This window comes from Ambystoma mexicanum, chromosome 3q, assembly GCF_040938575.1.
Source record: "Ambystoma mexicanum isolate Mex_15411 chromosome 3q, UKY_AmexF1_1, whole genome shotgun sequence".
Lineage (NCBI taxonomy): Eukaryota > Metazoa > Chordata > Amphibia > Caudata > Ambystomatidae > Ambystoma > Ambystoma mexicanum.
In genome coordinates this window covers 776,080,593-776,102,950 of record NC_090926.1, presented here as the reverse complement: position 1 = coordinate 776,102,950, position 22,358 = coordinate 776,080,593, and the positions used below count along the sequence as shown (strand labels likewise).

At 45.0% G+C, this 22,358-nt stretch overlaps 1 protein-coding gene across 2 annotated transcripts in view; it reads right to left on the bottom strand.

Moving 5' to 3' along the window:
- Positions 1 to 22,358, bottom strand: part of SLC25A19 (solute carrier family 25 member 19) — a 219,810-nt gene that overhangs the window by 75,225 nt on the left and 122,227 nt on the right. The gene's annotated exons all lie outside the window — the stretch shown is intronic.

The following is a 22,358-nucleotide window of genomic DNA, read 5'->3' as shown; positions in this document are numbered from 1 at the left end:
ACCTCAGAAGAATGAAGGACAGAGTTGGTTCTACCAGGATTCAAACTTGACAAGTGTAGGCTGGCCACATGTCTAGGCAACTGGCTGAATGATCTGTCCGGATTTAAAACGGAGAGGGCAAGGGAGGAGGTTGGTATTCTTAGGTGCTTGGAGCAATTCTGTCTCCGCTAACAGGGTGCTGCATTCTAAGGGGACATGGTGCGAGAAGGGGACCTCAGGGGAGCATCAACACTCCTAAAGCACGCCATTGAAATCATCCATGAACAGGAAGCAAAAGTAGGGGAACGTTATGTTATAAACTGAACATTACCCTATACAGTCCATATAAACAACAGATGTTTTGAGGATCTTTTTTTAAAAAAAAATAAATGTGTTACCTTATGCAACAGCTAAAAAGGCATAATGCATTATATAATGAGAAGATAAAATATAGATGCATAGGCACATCTCTAGCTTCTAATGTCTGGCCTCTACAGGAGAGGGGTTTTGATAGCAGGGGCTAACTCTGCATCAGAATTTGAAAATATTATTTGTTCCGATATTCACCTGCCTCTTAAGCCACAGGCTTTTACAGTCAAGATAACCAGGTTCGTTAGACACCTTTTTGCAGTTGCCTGCTGCAAGCCAATTTAGGCTTTCCTGTATCGGTTTTGAGCTGGGGAAGTTAGGGGTTCTTCCAGCCACTTTAGCTGAGTGGATGAGTTGCTGCACTGTACACTAGGCTCATCTCCTGGGCGCCAAGAACCGCACACAAGAGTAGACTTGTGCCATGCCTGAAACCCACATCATAGCAGTGCCCAAGAGAGTATTCCCCAAGAGGCTCAAGGTAACTGGAAAGAGGGGAGCACAAAGGGAAGTCCCCCTCATCCTCTTGGCTTTTGCTGGTCTCTAAAGAGATGTACTATTGGTCTACGTCTGCCTGCTATGTCATAGTTCTGTCAACACTCAGCCCCTAAAACTACTTGTTGACAGGTAGTATGCTTGACTAAGAGCACAGCAGGGTATGTCTGCCTGCACAGGCATGGCAAAATGCCATGAAGTTTGCCGCAAAGCTTCGGGAGGAACAAAAAGGAAATGCTCTTTTTTTACAAATGCAGAGTACAGCTAGAGAATTCCGGGACTCGCTCCCACCGACTTCGCCTTAATCATCAGGCCGGAGCCGCGGTTGGCCATCACCAGCCTGTGAATTGGGCTGATGGAACTAAAGGGGCTCTATGCATGCTAATTCCTGGGGGGCTAGGAAACAGGTTTCCTTTATTAAAGCTGGTTGATAATGTCCTGACAGAGGGGCAGGGGGGGCGGGTGGGGGAGACTTTGATTGGCAGCTCGGAGCACCTCCCGGGTGAAATGCACATATTTAGGGGAAGGTTACTGGGGTCAGGGTGACATACCGGCAGATTGAGGTTGCTGGTAGGGGTAGGCACATAGGGATGGTTTGTGCAGTTGTGTTGTTGAATGCGTGTTTATGGGAGCAAGGGGGACACATGGTTTTCAGAACACGGAAGAGCTGAATGAACATATGGAGTGTGAATGGACTGTGGCGAGGTGCTCGTTTTGGGAGTTGGGACCGCTAGAAATTACTTTTCACTGAATAGCAGCATGGTATGGCACTGCAAAGCACAAAGGGGATGCACCTCCTCACATGCAATATAAGCGGTCTTAACCGTTTCTCGAAAGCCCGGAAAGTTTATGTTTATTGAATTTATATAGCGCTTTAAGCCAAAGCGCTTTACAATATAACAGGTACAACCGTGAGAGAAGCATATTTACAAACATGAACAGGTCATTAGAACAATAAGTAGAACTATTTACAAGGGGGGGGAGAGGGGGTAGGTGAAGGGAGTTACGGTGTAGGATTTGAGGTGGGGGAGGGTATATATATATATATATATATATATATATATATATATATGAAACTGCATCTATATCTAGATCTAGCCAGGCACAGGGCTGATATTGCATTCCTGTAGGAGACGCATCTAACCCCAGACAGGGAAGCGCGGTTTGCAAAGCAATGGGGTTGTTATTGCCATTACTCCTCCTACTCTTCCTTCTCTGGGGGGTGGGTAGATATGGTTTCATAAGTCGCTTACGTTTCGCTTCGAGATCCAAAGGGTAAGGTGATGCTAGTTACAGGGGTCATTCACAATTCTACCTTCACACTGGTCAATTGCTATGCACCTAATATGGACAGGAACTACTTGGACTGTATTGAGCGACAGTTGTATAGGTAGCATGACAATGAGATCATATGGGGAGGTTTTAATGCAGTACTAGATCCCTTGGCAGATCGATAAGCGGGGACCCCCAAGCCACTTACAAAAACAGCGATACTAATTTTATATGGAGGGATAGACCCCCCCATGGAGTGGGAATATACCTTCCATTCATCAGTGCATCAGTCGCCCTCACACATAGTTCATGTCCAAATGTCAGACTGGGAAGCAAGATGGGTGACAGATTGTGTAATCCAGGCTCGTACGTTATCCGATCACTCACTAATGGGTGTACACTTTGAAATTCCTGGGAGGGTGGAGAACAGAACAGGCTGGAAATTTAAACATGAAGCGTTGAAATTCAGGAAGGAATTCATACCTTCTTCAAATAAAATGAAGGGTTGGTGTCCTACGCTTTGGTACTATGGGAGGCCTTCAATTGTGTCGAATGGGGGTGGGGGTTGCATCACTAAGGAATGTGTTATCCTTAAGACTCTTAGAAAGGCGTTGAATGAACATGAGGAAGCACTTAGGAAGCTTTAAAGAGAGAGAGATAAAGGGTATGATCCAGAAACACAGGCCAGAATAAATGCCACGCTAGCCCCATTTAGAGAAACAGTACATAGCGAATGTAAATACTTGAATAGACGAATTGCAGTCCGGTAATAAAGACTGGGCAAAACGGCTTGGGTGCCGAGAGCGGATGCTCCTAAAACACATACATGCTGCTCTATCTGGGAGCTTGTTTTATCACATTGGTTGCACTGTTGTATCATCAGTCCTCAGCTAAGCTCCTCATTAACGGCTTATCCAATGCCATCCCAATAGATACGGGCACCTGGCAGAGATGTCCCCTTTTCCCCCTTTGCTTTTCGCGCCAACGATGGAGCCCTTGGTGGGCTGCTTAGAAACTATCATCTACATCTAGGTGTGCAGTTTTACACACAAACTGATCGTTCCTTTATATGCAGATGGTAGGACTCTTATTAAAGACCCCTCGATCAATCTGTCACCGATTGTGATGGATGTCCTGGACTTTGGACGCTATTCAGGTCTAAAGATTAACTCCAGAAATTCGGTTCTCTTCCACCTTCACAGAGAGAGCGGTTACATATTCTGATAGGTAGGGGTTGCAATAGCAAATTGAGATCACAAGATACTTGGGGGTAGTATTGGTTAGAGACCCACAAATACTTTGGAGAGCCAATTAAGGCATTGAAGGATGCAGAAGGTGCGGTCAGTCGATACAGGAACCTCCCTTTATGGTAAAATATCCCTCGTGAAGATAGTTCTGCTCTGGCGGTTTCTCTACCGATTACTTAATGTTGCACTGCCAACACTAGGGAACCTTTTTTAAAAAATTGAAGAGTGTAATTATGAGCTTTGTTTGGGCCAGTAAACGGGCACAGGTTAGCAGGGAGAAATGAATAGCTCAGTTTAACAGGAGGTTGGGGGTGGGGTGAGAAGTGTCCCTTACAGATTTCAAAAAACGATAACCTAGCCGTTCAGGCCCTATTCTTATTCCATTGGTATTCTCTTAACTCAGACCTGCCCTACGTTCAAATAGAAAGGGCACTGGCTGTGCCGGCATTCCAGAGGGCGGCTATTCTCAAGGCCCTGACCAGGGCATCCAGGAGGATGAATATGGTTGACCGCACCTCTTTTGCATGATATCAAATAGTGCAAAAAGTGGGTGAGGTTCCCCTTTACTTTAGCGAATCTATATGTAGCAGACTTCGAGGAACAAAAGATCTATCCACCAACGAACCCATGGCTTGACAAAATAGACCTATGGAAGAGGTACATTGATGATATTATTATGATCTTCAAAGGAACAGATGAGGAACTCACAGCATTTTTGACATGGCTTAACCAACAGAATCCTTATCCATCTTTCACGGAGACCCACAGCCATACATCTTTACATTTTCTGGATCTGCAACTAGAAATACGAAACAATGCTATATCCACTGTAGTATTCAACAAACCAACTGACAGGAACTCCCTTTTACAATTCACTAGCTACCATTCAGCAAGTCTGAAAAGAATTTACCATTTGGACAATTCTTGAGATTCGGTCGCAACTGCTCACAGGTAACAGATTATGACAAGCAAGCAGATCAATTGAGACAAAGGTTGAGAAACCGGGGGTACCCAAGGAGGACCATAAGACAAGCACAAAAAAGAGCAAGGAACATCCCAAGGGATGTAACTTTAGAACAAAATATCAAAGATACGAGCTCTCTGAATGATAATATCACAGCTTTCTTCACCTACTCTCCTCTAACCAACAAAATAAAAAAAGAGGTACTAAAACTCTGGCCGATAACGAATTTGTCGGTGAATCCCAACTTCAATCCCCCAGATTTGCAATAAAAAGAGGGAAACACCTAAAAGACTCATTGATACATACCTATAAAGAGCCAGTTAGTCCATTACAGGCAACAATATGGAACCAAGAAAAACCAAGAGGGCATGGCCCATGTGGCACATGTAGTTCCTGTGCAAGCACTACCAGAATTAAAGAGATTAACATCGGGTTAAAATACCCCTGGATACAGAAGGATTTGACCAATTGTAACATGAAGAACGTCATTTATATCATAACCTGTCCTTGTAACCTGCATTACATAGGGATGACAACACGCCCCATTAGGACCAGGTTGGCGGAACACCGCTCATGTATTCGCACAAGAAAAGCAACAGCACCAATGGTAGAACATTTTGTCAGCAAAAACCATGTCCCTGAGAATTTTACATGGTCCATCATTGAGAGAGTGAATGCTCCATCAAGAGGAGGAAACCTGCATGACCTACTATTTCGACGTGAGCAGCAATGGATATTTAGATTAAAATCAGATACAATAGGCCTAAACGAACCGACATCTTGGCAAAGCCTTGCAACATTATGAAAGATTAACACAGTGAGGACATTGGGTTGACTATGTCAAGTTCCTTATGTAATTTGAACAGAGGACATGGGATGTAGATGTTGCATTGGGATTTAGACACATGCATAGCATCTAATCGTTAGACAGCAGATCCAGTCAGCTAGAGATCAGCTGGAAATTAGGTGCAGGTGTGGCCCACTGTAGAGTCGACAACAATGTAGTGTATAGAACCAGAGTCTAATTTGTGTTCTGTAATTAGGAATACATTAGGAAAGCCACACATGGCGACACTCCCTAGGACACACCTCCAACCTACATTTTGCTTCAGCCACAGTGTAGAATCGAATTATACTCCATGTGTTATGGTTGACTGAGATCGAGTGATCTGCGCACATGCATGCCGTTTCATATTTTAGCAAATACAAATTTGGTGGTTGTCGGCCATCCTCCTAGATGGGAAGACACACTGGAGTTGTGGAGGTGAAGATACAGATGTATGTGATTTTCGTAGGTGGACGACAGAGAGATGTGTAGCCTTGGCGACTAAATTTCCCAGTGTTTGTGCGTCGGGCACCGCATGTGCATCGGTCGCTCCAAAATCAGTAAATACGCGTATAGTAAACATCACGTGAGTTAGATCACGCGTTTATTTTTAAGCCGCAACACTATCGCGGCTCACACAAAGGCTTGGGAGATGGTTTGCAGACAAGCTATAAATCCTACACAGCACAGATATAAGGTAACATTTAGAAACGAAAGAGACACGCCACGTTCAGCTTTTTCTGTCTCCGGCAGGGTTGGCAAAATTGACACATTCTCGTTGTCTTTTGTCTTTCTCTCTTTTTCTGTGTATTGCCTGCACCTTATAGAGTGTGTTGCTTTGGCAGAGACAACCTGCCAGTACCCAGCCGCCACTACCACGCCTTTATGACCCATATTTAAATGATAAAGACCTTCGGGCCAACAGGTTAGTTTAATTACTACTTTTTCAACCATTTCGTAGTGTGCCTGAATTTTTATCACAAAGGTGTTGCCCGGTGTTAAAAGATGTTGCCCTGTGTGTAGACTTGTATGATGGTATTATACCCCTATTTGTGACAAAGCAAAAACAAAGAGGTGATGGCTGGAAGGTTTAGAGTGAATCTTAACCATTGGCATTGCTCTGGGCAACCCTCCAGACCACCGTTCTTCGCCTGCCAAGCCATTACAGAAGGGGAAAGACCATATGCAAATCAGGCTTGGCCCCACCCCCAAAGGGGCAGTCCAGCCCGAACTGCTAGGTCACATCCCTTCTGCACAAGACCACAAGCATCCCCAAACATGTTTCGCCCTTGTTGGGGCTCATCAGTGAGGAGTAGCTTGGGTCTCTAGGCCCAGCAGGCACGGGACCCACATCTGGGCATACCCGTCCCACTCGGGGTGACAAAGCAAAAACAAAGAGGTGATGGCTGGAAGGTTTAGAATGAATCTTAACCACTGGCATTGCTCTGGGCAACCATCCAGACCACCGTTCTTCGCCTGCCAAGCCATTACAGAAGGAGAAAGACCGTGTCTGGGGTTTCTGTTGGTACTCTTGTTCAGAGGAGAATTGCCTAGCATTTCGGTGCTGGACTGCCCCAGGGCAGGACAAAAACTGATATGTTTGGGATATTTCTTCTCTGTGAAAGATAGTGAGCTAAAGATTCTGGGGAAGTCCCTTGTAACCAGGACTAATGTCTGGCAGAGGGACTCCCAGGACCCCCTTGTTAATTTACCCCTATGTGTGCCACTTACCGGGTTTGGTTTACCTGTACCTTATTAACATACATAACCAGAGCTATGTTGGTACTTTTTCGTTCATTATGAACTTTGCCTGAAGTAATTTAAGAGGTAATGGACGTTATGCCATAAAAACGGATACCACGAAGTAGTAATTGACCCAAATCCATTGCATGGTCTACTATTTAGGTATCCTATGCAGAAATTGGATTAACAGTGATATCTGCAGTAGAACTGAAGCCTACACGTGAATCACCAAGGACCTTCCTAGGCAGAGAAGACACCGAGAGTGGAGGGTAAGATACCTACCACATCAGGCTATAAATAGTTACTATATAGAGCCAGAACTTCTCTCATGAATGTTCCTTCTCTCCTTTCCTCCTCCCCCTTCCCGCTCTGAATTCATACAGTTTGGTCCATTTGGATGAAAAGAAGCTACATTCAGCCGCAAAAAATTCCGACAGCAATACAAGTGGTTAAGCTGTTACAGCCCTGATGAAAGTGGTCTTTTACCACAGAAACTGGTCGTCTTATCATAACACTGCACTGGCACACTGTAAGGCAATGTGCCAGAGTACAGTGTGATCTATCCTAAAGAAGTGAAGAATTGATCTAGGATCATCACTGTGTATTAAACACACAGAAACACAGAGAAACTGTGTTAGTTTATCAACATCAAGAAAAAAAGAAAACCAAAATGAAAAAGAAGTAGATGCGAGGACTGTAGGTCCCAACTATACCAAGTATTCCCACCCCCCAGAAGACAAATCTACCAGGGATGAGTGGGGGTCTTTTTTAACTAAAAAACCTGCCCTCAAATGAAACTGAATAAAGTCAATGTTTTTTCGTTCTGATGACAGCCTTTTATGGCAGATGAATAGAAGTTTTCCAAAAAATGTTTTTGTTCTTGCGAAATTTTTATGAATCAAATTGCCCAAATCCTATTGTGAAGACACGTTATTAAAAGGGAAGATTTGGGTCCTGACCACCCTCATGGTCCAGCATGTGGATACCGTTCCCCTTTACTCACCACTATTAATAAATCACCAATGCACCAGGGATTTCCCTCACCAGTGAGAGGACCTACATAGGATGCGTGGGAAAATTGGGCTTATCCAGGTTTCAGGATATATTTCCGAATGGTCAATTTATAGCTCTCGAGGAGTTTAAAATGCTGGGGAACGTCAAAGCGCTGGATGCGTTTTGCTACTTTACATTTCGATAATTCGTAACTTGATTCAGCCAGATACTGCGCATCTACTGCATTATATCATTGAGGCAAAGGGGAGGGCAAACTGAAATATCTTATGCTAAAATAACAGAGCACACATGGGCGGGGGGGGGGGGATGGGGCACAGAATCCACGCAGCATAAATGGGAGAAATCCCTGGGGAAACTGATCTCAGACGAAGTTTGGAGATATTGCTGCATGCAAAACAGACATGTCTCCCTTAACAGTCAATTTAAGTTACTGCATTTTGAATACCTGCACCAGACTTACTATAAACCAGCGAGCCTTCACATTCGCCAGCCGATTTCTTACATTTAGCGTGGGGATGCAATCCAATTGCAAACTATCGGGCTTAAGTCTTACAATTCAAGAAATAATTGGTCAGCCGCCCGAGTTTTCCCTAGGGGGACTCTACTAGGATATACAAAAGAAATCCAGAGCCATTAGAGAAGACCTGTGGGGATGCTACTAGTAGTGGATAAGAGAAGGGTCACCAGAAACTGGGTGACGGGTCTCCCGCCTCGGAAAGATTGCTGGATGCGGGATATTGGGTACTGGCAAAACATGGAAATGGAATTCAGAGGTACGCTCCCCACGACAGCAAGGCCCAGAGACATAAAGGGGCCACACCAAAGCTACCTGCTCTCCAGACCGACTGACAAGACATGATTGGGATGCTGTTGTGGATACACCGAGTGACTGATCTATAACGTAAGATGGCGATGGTGTGAAGAAGCAATCTGCTCGAGTTCTATACTGTATTTCTGCGATATTAGTTTTGCTCGATATCTTACCTATTACCGAAATGCACGGATGTAATACTGCTGCCACAGTTGCGTTCGGTTTCTTTTTTGAAAAACGTATTCAAAAGAACGTTAAAAAAACACAAACACAGGAGACAGTAGCAAACATAATTTCTGCACTAGAGCAGTTTCAGAGAAAATAAAATGATTAGTGGATAGAGCTACCTATATCAGTGGCGGGCTGCAATGGCCCTAATTAAGATGATTATGCTGCCAAGGTTTTTACATACGTTTAATTTGTCCCACTGCTTCAATTTATTTTACAAGGATGTAAGGCTGCAGTGACAGGGTTGGTATGGGTTGGAAAGCTTACTAGAATGCTATGGCTACTTCACTAGACAAGCTTGTGCAGGAGTGCGCTAGTCCCGGATTTGTTTTGGATTTGATTTGTTTCTGGCAGTTCATTTACAAGCAGTTCAATGGGGGTTAGAGGGTGGTGTTAAGTTGGCATTTTGGGTTAAGTCTTTCGATATTGGAACACACAAAACCTAAGCTGTCGCCGAGTTTCCCAGCCCTACCCTAAAGGAACACAAAGGAGTTAAAAAAAAAAAAAAAAAAAAAGTGCTCGTCAGGATGTCCCACAAAATAGTCTGCAGTACAGTAACCTATTCTATCCAGATTTCTGTCCCTACCACTATAAATGAATAAACCTAACTAACAAAAAGGTACAATAAGGTTCATGGATGGTTTCTGACCCCATCCTGATATCCATCAGAAAAAGTGTCTCCTTGTGCCCTGTTACGCAGTACAAATCAGGACAGCAAATGTTTTTTCAAACCTTCCTCCTCTGCCTTTGCCTTATCGTTCTCCCCGAGTTATCAGGGGTTTGTCTCGGTCTCTGGCCTACTTCCAACCTTTGTTTGTCTCCAGACCAGGTAACGAGTCGACTCTTGTGCTTTTAGACTGCATTAGCAGTGGGTGGCTTATTGGTTCCTGTTCTTTGGGTCAGTTTTCAGGTTTTTGGCTCATTTTTTACACTCTTCAACCCCTTTGGCCCTGCTGTTTGGAACTGGACTGAACCTCTGGCTTAACAAGATACTTGTCTGTTATCTGGATTTTACTCATTGGATTTGTTTTTTTGCTACTGGTTCCTCAAGTTGCTGGACGGCATCCTTTAAAGCATCCTCGTGACTTTTGGGGGTAAGTCCATTGCATCCCTAGGACTTGGTTAGGGATTGCGCCCTCGTGCCATTCAAGTTGTGTTTGGACCTTTTTCTGGACTTCTTATGCGACGTTGACAACAAGTGTTGTTCGGTTTCCTGGTCTCTGAACATTAACAGCTGGCAGATGTGCAACCATCTTTTAGGTTCATTGTTGAACAGTCGCTGCACACAGGTAGGATAAGATTGTGCGGGAGGGGAGGAGGAGAGGGAAGAGTACTGGTATGGAAGACTCCATCATTTGATATTTTTCTTTCTTTTTCCTAGGGTATGTTCGAATAACCGTCTGCGATTTCACCTGAACTACTGCGACATTATTACAAACCCACGGACCGCATTTTCAGGTGGAAAGTATCCCTATTATAGAAGGCCCTACTATCACCATTAAGTGGGAATAGGGTTCACAACAGATCTAGGAGGCCACATATTCTCCTATTATGGAGTCAGGATATGACCCTATGCATACCTTGCTACAGGCATTTGAGACCCTCTGTGCTGACATGCGAATAGCGCATGAAGCTCTGCACTAATACATTGATGCGGTTCATGTTCTTATACATCCCTTTACCCCATGACTATGGGTGCTGCAGCTGCACTGGCTGTTCCTGTTCAGCCTCTACCACTTCTCACTGCTTAACAATTGGTTCTGCCTGCACCATTCCTTTTGGCGCCTCGTGAACGCTTTTTGGACGCTCCCAAGCTCTATCGCACTTTTATCAATCAGTGCAAATTACATTTTCTGTGCCGTCCCGACTGCATTTCCTGATGCTACTACTAAAGCTGCCTTTGATTTGTCCCATCATCTAGTTGGTACTGCCACGGCATGGGCCAACCCACTCCTTAAAGCCAACGATCCTATCTTCCTGTCTTTTATGATTTTGATGCTCTTCTAAGAGCTATGAATCTGGTGTTTGACACCAGCCATAAGCCCAGGCTTCAGTTTTTCAGTTGCTGGCTTTGACTCAGGGGAAATCGTCTGTTGCAGTATTTATTTAGCACACTTTAATACACTTGCTGCTGAGACCACTTGGCCTGAAAACAAGAAGGCAGCTGTATTTACCAAGGGCTACCTGATGAGCTAAAGGATGCCTTATCGGTTGTCCCTTCTCTTCCATCTTCTTTTTCAGATCTTTTGGATCTGGTGCTTCAGGTGGATGCTCGTCGTATGGAGAGATGAGGAGAACATAAGAATCCTGAACTCCGACCAAGCAAGTCGGACCCGGCCCCATCCCCCACATCAAGTAATCCTGAACCCATGCAGGGAAGGGACACTTGCGGTCCTTTAACCTTATTTGGAAAGGGAGAGGAGGTGGTGACAGAACCTGTGTCTGTAATGCAGCCAGACCGGACACTTCATTTGTGTCTGTCCTAAAAGACCCAGTAAGAAAGCAGGAAACGCCAAAGCTTGTCCCTAGACCGAGCCACCAGGACGAGCCTGAATGACATTGGCTCAAATACAGAAATGACTCGCATGCATATTTACATACATATGATTTTTGATATGCCCGATGAACGGAAACTGGTGGTACCCGTGATGATAAAATTGTGGTGCTACCGTAAACTATATGGACTTTCATTTTGCTGCAGAACTTGGCCTCCCGATTTGGTCTAAGAAAGTGCCTGAATCTGTGTGGGCTGTCGACGGGTCATTGCTCATCTCAGGGAAGTGACAGAACCTGTTTGGACGAGTACACATCAGGGGCATACAGAGGTAATTTCAATTAACCTGATTTCGGCTTCACAGTTCAATGTATTCCTGGGTGTACCATGGCTGCATGCACATAATCCCAACATCGACTGGAGTGAACAAACCGCTACTTTTTCATCTTCCCATTGCCAAGGTCACTGTTCCGATTCCTCTAGGGTCCTACATAGTTCACCTGGTCTGGCTCTATTATCAGGTTCACCCAGGGTTCGAGCTGTTACACGTGATCTGGCTCTCTTGGTTCCTGAGTAGTACAAGGCCTTTTTAGATGTTGGATGTCAAATGGGCTGAGAAGTTACCCCGTCATCGAGAATATGATCGTCCCATAGATTTGGTACCAAACGCTGTTATTCCATATGGCAGAATATATCCATTAACCCAAAAAGAGGACTAGATCCCGAAGGAGTATATTGACCAAGCCCTTCGTAATAGGCACAACACCCTTCTCGTTCTCCCACCGCCTCTCCCATTTTCTTGTCCCTAAGAAGTATGGTGGGTTTTGACCATGTGTCGATTATAGAGCTCTCAATGAGGTTACTATTAAAAACCAGTATTCTATTACATTAATATACAAACTCTTAGACCAACTACAATAGTCTATGATACTTACGAAACTGAACCTTTGCTGGGCCTATAATCTGGTGAAAACTTCCCCCGGAAGATGAATGGAAGACTGCTTTTGAGACTGGTTATGGTCTCTACGAATATCTAGTCATGTCTTTCGGGCTATGTAACTGTCATGCGCCCCTTTTTCATCAGACATTGGGACAGATGGAAAATGAGCCGCCATTAACTGTGCCGTCACATTTGATACGCTCGGAAGCAGCGGTCTAGTCTTTTTCCAATATGGCTGCCCACTGTTTATCTGTGCACAGTAGCCGCCGGCTCCTCGCGTTTCAACTGTGAGTTTTGCTCCCCCCCTTTGTTGCTACGCTTCTGTTATTTCCCTTGGCTTTGCTAAACCCTGCTTTCTTCCGTCTCTTTCCCCCTTTCCTCCCTGCTTTTTTGTCTCCCGCTCTGCCTCCTGTCCGCATCATTGGTCCTGGTTCACCTACCTCTCCTGTCTTGGTTCTCCTTTGGCTTCTTTACTTGTGCGGAGCCCCATCGGATACTTTCCAGGATTCTCCGCTCCGATCGACTTTCCATCTGGATCTTCAGTGTCCGTTCCGAGGATCCTTCCGTGGCCGGAGGATTCAGGGTTTTTTGCCCGGGTGGCCTTTTCCCCTTTTTTGGCTGTCACGGTCCTGGGGCCCTTGGTTCCCGGAATACTTCCGCAACCAGGGTGGCGTCATTCCGTGGCAGACCATATCTACTAAAAAAGAAATCGTTAATCAAGGAAAGAAGAAAGAAGTCCTCCAGGATATTATCTTCAGGTGAGGAGGAGGGGGAGGAAACTGAAGTCGAAGTGATTTGGACATTTCTGACAAACCAGCAATTTGTGACAGTAACACCCCGGCTACATTCCAGTATTTCATGAGTTATTTTTGGGGGGACATGTTAGGCCAGTTCATTGCGATATACCTAGACGATATCCTAGTGTTCTCCTCATCAATTGAGCAACTTAAGACGCATGTGCAACGTGTTCTACAACGCTTACGCGATAATGTACTCTACGTCAAAGCAGAAAAATGCCTCTTTCACGCATCAGAGGTTGAATTTCTCGGTTTGCACGTGATGTCTGAGGGCACTCGCATGAGTGATGACAAAATCAAAGCTGTGTTTGAATGGCCAACTCCCACGTCACTGAAAGAGCTGCAATTATTTTTGGTGTTTGCCAATTTATATAGGAGATTTATTGATTCTTTTTCCTCTATTGTAGTCCTGCTTACTCGCCATACGAGTCCTTCGATTCCTTTTGTTTGGACTACAGAGGCATAAATGGCCTTCCAGACATGCAAGCATGCTTTTACCACCGCCCAAGTGTTACAGCACCCAAATCCTTCTTTGCCATTTGTTGTAGAGGTGGGCGCTTCTGCAGTGGCATTAGGAGCCATCCTTTCACAAACATGTCAGACTACTCACAGGTTACACCCAGTGGCCTATTACTCGCGTACGTTCTCTCCCCACAAAAGAAACTACACCATCAAAGAATGCGAGTTGTTGGCGAACCGAACGGCATTCACGGAATGGCGGCACCATCTTTTGGGAGCTAAACATTCGATTAGGATATACAGACCATTGTAATTTACAGGCCTTAACTCGTGCCAACTGCACCAATGCGCGACAGGTCCGTTGGCATCGTTCTTTTGCTAGGTTTAGCTTTATTGTCACCTACCAGCCTGGCTGTCAACATGGGAAAGCTGATGCATTGTCTAGGATTTGCAGGGAGACTCCCCTTTGCCCCCTGCGGATTTGTGTAGCCTCTTGCTAACAAACTCTGTTATTTGCGTTTGTGCTACATCTTTGTGCTACATCTGGTATTATATTAGAACAGATACATCTATGGACAATAGAGCACAAGTCTGACATAGATGTACATAATAGCAATGTACATGGCAGCCTTCCTTTTATACAGAACCGGTTATATCTACCAACATCAAACACCCGGATGATGGCCTTATGTTATTTGCATGATTCTAAACTTGCAGCTCATCCAGGCCAGCATAGAAATGTGGACCTTTTGCACCGAAATGAGAAGGGACACCATTGACTATATATCTACCTGTGCCATTTGTGTGCAGAGTAAATCTTTTACAGGTCTCAAAGTTAGTCTACTGCAGCTCATGCCCATTCCACATAAATTCAATAGAAACCGAGACCAGTGGTTTATCGAAGAAATGCCCATGATTGATGATTATACCACCATACTGGTCATGGTATAAACCGAGCCATTTTGGTAAAGGAATCTACTATGTCGAGGGGTCCTCACAGCTCATGATCTGCAACCCTTTTCTTTGACAATATATAAAGTTATATGGATTACCATCTTCCATAGAGTCTGACCGTGGTACCCAATTTGTTTCTAAATTTTGGCAGGCTATGACTGCAGTGTTTGCTATTGACCGGTTTTTCCTCTTCCTACCATCCTCAAATGGATGGACAGACTGAATGGATCAATGCCGTTCTAGAACAGTATTTGTGCTCCTTATGTCTTCAGTATCAGTCTACTTGGCTATCGGCTATGGGGAGCGACTTAGTTTGCATATAACAACTTCTGTCACTCCTCCACGGGTGTTCACTGTGTTACGCCTTATATGGTCATCCTTGCATTCTCCCTGCACCTCCTCCTATCCCAGAAAGGGGTCCTGCCATGAGCGAATGGCTACAGTTGCTTCTTAAGATGCATGAAAGCGTGTACACTCGCCTCCACTCAGCTCAAAATAATACAAAAATCATGCCGATCAGCACAGACAACCAGCTCCCGATTACATTCTCAGTGATAAAGTGTGGTTGTCCTCTGCTCAACGGAACATACAAGGTAAATGTAAACTCTCACCCAAATACATTGGTCCTAAAGCATTTCATTCTTGTGTCAATCCTGTGCCCCAAAACCACCAGCCATCATTGTTCGTGGGGAAAACGAACACAAGGTGAAAGCTATACTGGATATGCATGTATCCAAGGGGGTTCTACAATACCCAATTGACTGGATGGGGTATGGTTCACAAGATCGCACATGGGAACCCCCGTCTAACATCCCTGCAACTAGGTTTTTGAAGGCATTCCATGCTTCCCTTTTCTCTGGGAGAAGGGGTTCCTTGCGGAGGGAAACTGTCAGGGCGATGACTTAACGGCAGTGGCAGCACACTGCGCTGCAGTACTGGCGGTTTCCATGGCAGCTCACTCAGTATGGGTCAGAAAGGAACTACATATCCCAGGTTCCCAAGGGATGACGATTTTGTCAGGTGATGACATTACGCTTTGCAATCAGACACCAACCAGGAAGCGTTGTGTGCTCGCCTGATCTATATTTACCCTGTACTGTGGCAGCTATAGCGGTTTTAGAATGCACTAGCAGTGCGTGGTGTATTGGTTCCTGTTCTTTTGGTCTGTTTTCAGGTTTTTTCTGATTTTGGCTCGTTTTCTGGATTTTCTACGCTCTTCAACCCTTTTGGCCTTGCTGTTCTGAACTGGACTAAACTTCTGGCTTTGCAAGATACTGGTCGATTATCTGGATTTTACTCACTGGATTCTCCCTTGGATTTGTTTTTCTGCTACTGGTTCCCTAGAGTTGCTGGGCTGCAAGAGGATATAGCCTTCTCCTTTAGAGCATCCTCATGCCGTTCGGGGGGGTAGGTCAGTTGCGTCCTCAGGACTTGATAAGGGATTGCACCCTTGTGTCTTTCGGGTTAGTTGTGCTTGGATCTTTTTGACTTCCTGGACTTTGTGATGTTGGCAACAAGCGTTGGTCGGTTTCCTGGTCTCTGAACATTAACAGCTAGCAGAGGTACAACCATTCTTTAGGTTCATTGTTAAACACTCGCTGCACACAGCTAGGATAAGATTGAAGGGGAGGAGAGAGGGAAGAGTACTAGTTTGGAAGATGCAATCATTTGATAATTGCTGTGTTTTTTTCTTTTTCCTAGGGTCTGTTTGTGTAACCTCTTACCTTTTCACCTGAAGCCCTGGTCCTGTGGTATTACAAACCCACAGACCTCATTTTCAGGAGGAAAGTCTCCCTTGGATAGAAGGCCCTGGCTACCACCGTTAAGTGGGAACAGGGTTCACAACAACCAACACAACTATTAGGCTCTTCAGACAAGGGAGGATAACTTATATCCTGCTTTAGGGATTGCCCGTCCAGAAAAGGGGAGGGGCGGTTCACCCCCCTGTGGGAAACCACTTGCCCCCTCCCCCATGGGTGTAAAGCTGAACGGGCTCACCTCCCTAGTTCAAAAGTGGGTGCTTTGTAGAGGGGACAAATACCCTGGATTAGTTACAGGCGATACTTCGAATGTTACTATGCATGTGATTGTGGAGAAAAAAAAACAGATGCAGTCATGGGGCCTAGAGAGCATGCTTACCTCTCAGGAGAAACAGGATGTGCACAACAACCAAAGATGACATGGCATTGCGTACACGCAAGGTTGGCCTTAGAGCCATCTTATTAAAATATGGAACTCTGTGCTTAATCCTCAAATCAAGATTTGTTCAGAGCAGAGTTGGTCTACCATTAGCAGGTAGAGGGGCTATTGTATAGCTCTCCAAATTTAACCCTGGAATCTGCGGAGATTAGAGCTGAAATAGCATTTAGATGGAACAGTATGCCTGGATTACAAGGCAAACCACTGTCTACCGATATATTATCACCTGCCAAAAGGTTGTGCGTGCAATATCGGAGCATATATGAAAATAACATTCTTCCTCATCTACATTGGAACCATTGTTGGAGTTCAGGAAGATGAATGGAAACATGCTTTGATACAAATTTGCGAACGTCCACAGGATAATGGCTTTTAGGATGCAATATTTAAGATGCGTCCATGGGATGCTGATTGACACTCCCATGAATGTTACGATGGAATCAATTGCTCAAGGAAAACAAGGGTTGGAAGTTCCTCTACTTAGAACGAACATGGGTCAAATACCCTGTTCTATAGAGTGTATCTCACCCAGGACAGTCTACAACCACGTTTTAGCTCACTGCACCCTTCACAGAGGAGAAATATACATTTGCATATCAGCTTGGTCCCAACCACAAGGGTAACCTAGCACCGAAATGCTGGGCAAGTCTCCTCTGAAAAAGAGTACCATCAGCAACCCCAGACATGTGTTTTGGCCCTGTTGAGTAATTGCACAAGGCCCAAGAATGTCAAGGTTGCATTCTCAATTAGTGAACCTCTCCGTCGTCCTAGCTAAAAGGGTATCCCTACATATTATCCCCACCAAAAATATCGCCGTACATATGGTTGTTTATCTCGCCATAGGCGATATGTTTGGGGGGGATAATTTGTGGGAGCGGGGGAGTCCCCCGCAGTGAACTTACCATTGGATGAGCACAGCACCCCTAGTCGCACTTTGTGGAAAACAGATCTTTCAGTGTGCTGTGAAAAAGAAGCCGGCCATTGTAAACAGACTCGTCCTAAACATAGACCTAGAGACACATGGTCTGCCTAATGGACCCTTATGTGAACTAACAGCTGTATATGATACAACGAGTGATGGAAACCGATGCTGTGTCTGGTTATTTAAAATATGGGGGGGGCTTGATATTTTGCAGTTTTAAAAAAAAAAAGGAGCCACAGGTTATTTTGCTGACAGAGGGACTTGCAAAATAATTGTCACAAACTAATGCCTTGTACTTCACATACACGTGAATTGAGGGGAGAATAATACAATCGATTAATACAGTTTTCTTCTTGGAAAGAAATTAAATAAAAAGGTAAAACAAAAGAAAAATTATTTTTTTACACTGCTACAGAAATAGTACAAGAAAGAAACTAAGAAACCATGTTGTTTCAGGAAGATTATTTTTTTCTCTGCTGTATGTCAACCATGACTAATGTAGCAACAACAAACTATGCATCTTGGAACAAGAGATGTGGGTCCTCAGAATTATGAATTATGGACAAGTGAGCTTTTTACTGTACTGCTCAGTGGTCAACACTACGGACAATCGTGCATCCAGTCACACCTTATGCTCAGTGTCAAACAAGAACAGCTTAATAGTTAGTCCTTCTGTTTTTTGGCTATGTGAGAAACCTCAAAGTGTGTCTCCCTAACTAGTCCCTGGAAATCGGTCATCCAGGTGGCCAGGACACAGCCATCGCTATTGGAACCAGTTCCTGGGGGTGGACCAGTGAGGGAGGATCACCTGTATGGGGGGTCCTGGGGGAGTCTGAGACCGATGAGTGAGATGCAGTATCCCCCTTCTTCCACCACCTTTTCCCCACTCCTACCACGTAGCATATTCCGAAACACCGCCCCCACTTTCCAACACGAACACTTTCATTCACCATAGACAAAAGACTAACACCCGAGCCGTTTACCCAACAGGTCGCAATACAAGGATCAGGCATGGTCAGGCAATTGATTAGATTCACACACCCGATGGCCCTTTACCTTCCGCACAGGGATAAAAGGTGGAGCACACTAGAAGCAAGGCATACAGCATGACGAAACAGCTATCAAGGCACGGCAATTCAAAAAGAGGAGAAAGGTGGCGAATTTAGAGAGGCTGACAAGGAGAGACACAACCTTGCCCTTTTCGACATAGACCCGCAAAACCTCAGCAGAAGGAATCGTAAGACCAAGCAAAATAGCCCAAGTGTGTTGCATTAGACATCAAAAGGTACACTCAGCACATCTATGCTGATGCACAGGCTGAGGGAGATGCCGGCTACCGAGGTACCGGCTTGGACTCCAGATACTTTGAAAAGTCAGGCGGTTCATCACAACGGTGAGTCGAAGGGAGAGCCAATAAGAACCAAGCTGTGTTGAATGAAAGCCATTAAGGCTCCTGAGAAGCTAAGAAACTGAACTGTTGTCTCATGCTGGGGAAGTTCCGAGAAGTGTGCTGTGCTCAGAGGTTCCACCTTATCCCGTGCTACTGCATCCTGACGTATTATGTGTGGACACTTTTCTTTCTTATGAATCCTGTCCCACACTCTTTTGTATGTAGTTGTAAGGTTTGGCAATAGTATTTTTAGTATAGGACCTTTTTGATTTGGCAATACGCCACAAGTAGTGCCTTTTTTCATTTGATGGTCAAAGCTTGCTCCCATTTTAAGAGTTAGGTTTATATTAGGCGTTTATTAAACTGCAAAAGTGAGTGAGATAAACACCCTTGAACTGTGATCACTTATTTTTGTCTTTACTGTTGCCACCATGAGCGCATAACAGCTAGCAGTCGTGCCAGATCATATACCCAAACACGTTCCTGCTATAGAAAAGGTATTCAGGTTTCCAAATACCCCCCTCACCAATGCCTATCGCCCTATATGCTGAATCCTCCCTCCATGGCCAGATTGTCAAGACTGTCAATATTCCCCTGTTCTTCACTTGGCTCCAATAAATCCCACTCCTCCTCACCCGATTCTTCCGGTGTTGACGGGGGATTCTTGCCCTTCTTTCTCTGGATGATCTGCTTTTTTCGGTAGAGATATGGCCTCCCTCCAGTAGAAGCCACTATGCCGCAAGAGTGAAAGAGGCCGGCAACGGACCCCTTCCCGAGGAAGCCACTAAGAGGAAAAAGCCGGTGGGCAGAAATAACCTCCGAGTATTTAATTCTTTTGTAAATTCTTGAGTGACAAAAGCACGGAGGGTTGAAGTGGTAGGTAGAGAACTCTACGGTTAGTAAACATCTTTTCAGGAGAAGAGTAGTGGAGTATAGAGTAATCCGACATGTCCGTAAAGAGGAAGCCGTCCGACTGGAAAGACCTGCAGTGATTGGCAGTGGCAGCTCTGCGCTCTGGTGCTGGTAGGAATCGGCAAGCACAGGGAGCTCAGGATGAGTAACGGAAAGGACTGCAACAGCAGTTCCACACTCTGAAACAGGTAAGCGGTTGGAACACTTTGGTTCCGGAAGTGGAAAGAGGTAAGAAAACAAGAGAGTGAAAAGCAGAAAGACAAAGAAAACAAACTAAGCAACAAAGCAGACAAGAGATGTGTTTCCGAGGAAACACGGAAACGAAAGAACGTAAAGAGGCAGGGCACACAAAAGAAGGACAGAGTCAGAAGCCGCCAAGAAGGGAAAACACTAGTCGAAGCGGGATGAGACCCAAGAAGGAGAAAGCTAGCGGGGAAATACTAGACAAGAGAGACAGAGGAAAAGGAAGAGAGCGGGCTGCACAAACAGCCGAGGAGAAAACGCTAGAGTCGGACCCAAAAGCAAAAAAGGTATGGTCTGGGTTGCAACGCACAGAGTGAAGAAAGGGGAGTGGTTAAGAATAGACGGAAGGTGGCCATGACAGCCAACAACTAGACTGTTAAAGCGAGTATCGTGAATGACGGGATGAGCTCTTCTAATGGCGGCGGAACCTCCAGGATGGCAGGCGCGTGACACACATGCACATGGGAATCTGTGTTTAATCACTTCCCAATTAAATGGTGATCAGGTGAATTTTTGGAGGCTGGATGGTGGTAATGAGGTGAAATCGGTAGGACCGGTTTCCAGTCACATTCCACCGGTTGAATGACACAATCACTTTAGCAAACTATATAGATTGGGTCAGGACGAGCCATATGGCCCACTGCAGCAGTATACTACAGCAGTGCATGCAGAGCCCCCGTTAAAATGTTCAATTGCTGCAGTGGAAGAGGCAATTGGCAAGCTTGGGTGTGGGAAAGCACCCGGTACAGATGGAGTTCCCATGGACTTGTCAAAGGATGAGCCTTCTAGCTGGGCTCCTTGGCGGACGCGTGCATTTGATTATGTCTCCAGGATGGGAGTTCTCCCACAATCATGGTATGAGGCAATTATTATGCCGGTATACAAAAAAAGGAGACAGCAAGAGCCCTGGAAATTATAGACCGATCTCGCTGCTAGAAGCAGCGGGAAAGGTCTATGCTAAGGTATTGCTGTCCCGCTTACAGTGCTGGGCTGTTGAGGGTACCCATATAAATCACTTACAGGCCGGATTTCAGCCAGACATTGGCTTGGTCGACCAATGCCAGAGGCTGTATGCAATCCTGGCAAAATATGTTTTCCCTACAGTGTAATAAGAGTTATGTTGTTTTTGCAGATCTATGTACAGCATTCGATAGCATTTCGGATTCTAAGTTGTGGTCAGTGTTGAGAGGTAAGTGGGTTTCTGAGCTATTTCTGTCCAATGTCCAATCACTCTACAACGGAAATGGAGCCATGGTGAGGTGGGGGTTAGTTGGGGAGCCCACAGATTTTTCCAGTGGCGAGGGGGGCGGGGGTTCGGCAGGGATGTGTGTTGGCCCTCCTCTTATTTTGCTTGTATAAAAATGCAATAATAGAAGAACTGTTACCTCATGGCTTAGACTCCCCTAAATTTGGAACAGACATATTTCCACTACTTTTCTTACGCAGATGTTGCAGTACTGTTAGCCACTACCCCTATGTGTCTAAGACACAATTTGAAAATGTTTGCGAAAAAATTTGAAGAATTTTCAGTGGAGCTCAATATAGGGAAGACTAAGGTGATGGTATTTGATCACAAGTGCAGCAAGAAAATCAGCTTGAGGATCTCAATTGAAGAGTGTGTTTTAGAACAGTTATGGTTTCGTGACTATTTAGGGATTAGGTTTGCAGAAGATTTATCATGGTCGGGCTATTGTACCAAAGCTATGGCCACCTTAGAAAAAGAATAGTAGTGGAATACGTCATTTTACTTTTTAATAAGCATGGGAAAGGTGCAATTTCATCCACCCTTCGATTGTACAAGGCCCAGGGATGGGTGGCAACCCTTTACAGAGCTTAATTGTGGGGTCATTGTGCTTGTCCACAGCTTAATGTGGTTGAGAGTAGTTTGAGGTCCTTACTTATGCAACCAAAGGGAGCCCTAATGGCCAGCTTACGTTGGTGACCTCAAGCCCTTGCATGAAGTGGTAGCAAGTAAGCCATTACTATTTTGGGTAAGACTCTGGAGCACACCGGAACTTGTAAAATATAGGGAGGTGATTAAAGGTTTGCAGAATGTACCTGGGTCAAGTTCACTCCCTTGGTTCAGACATATTTGCAAAGGGC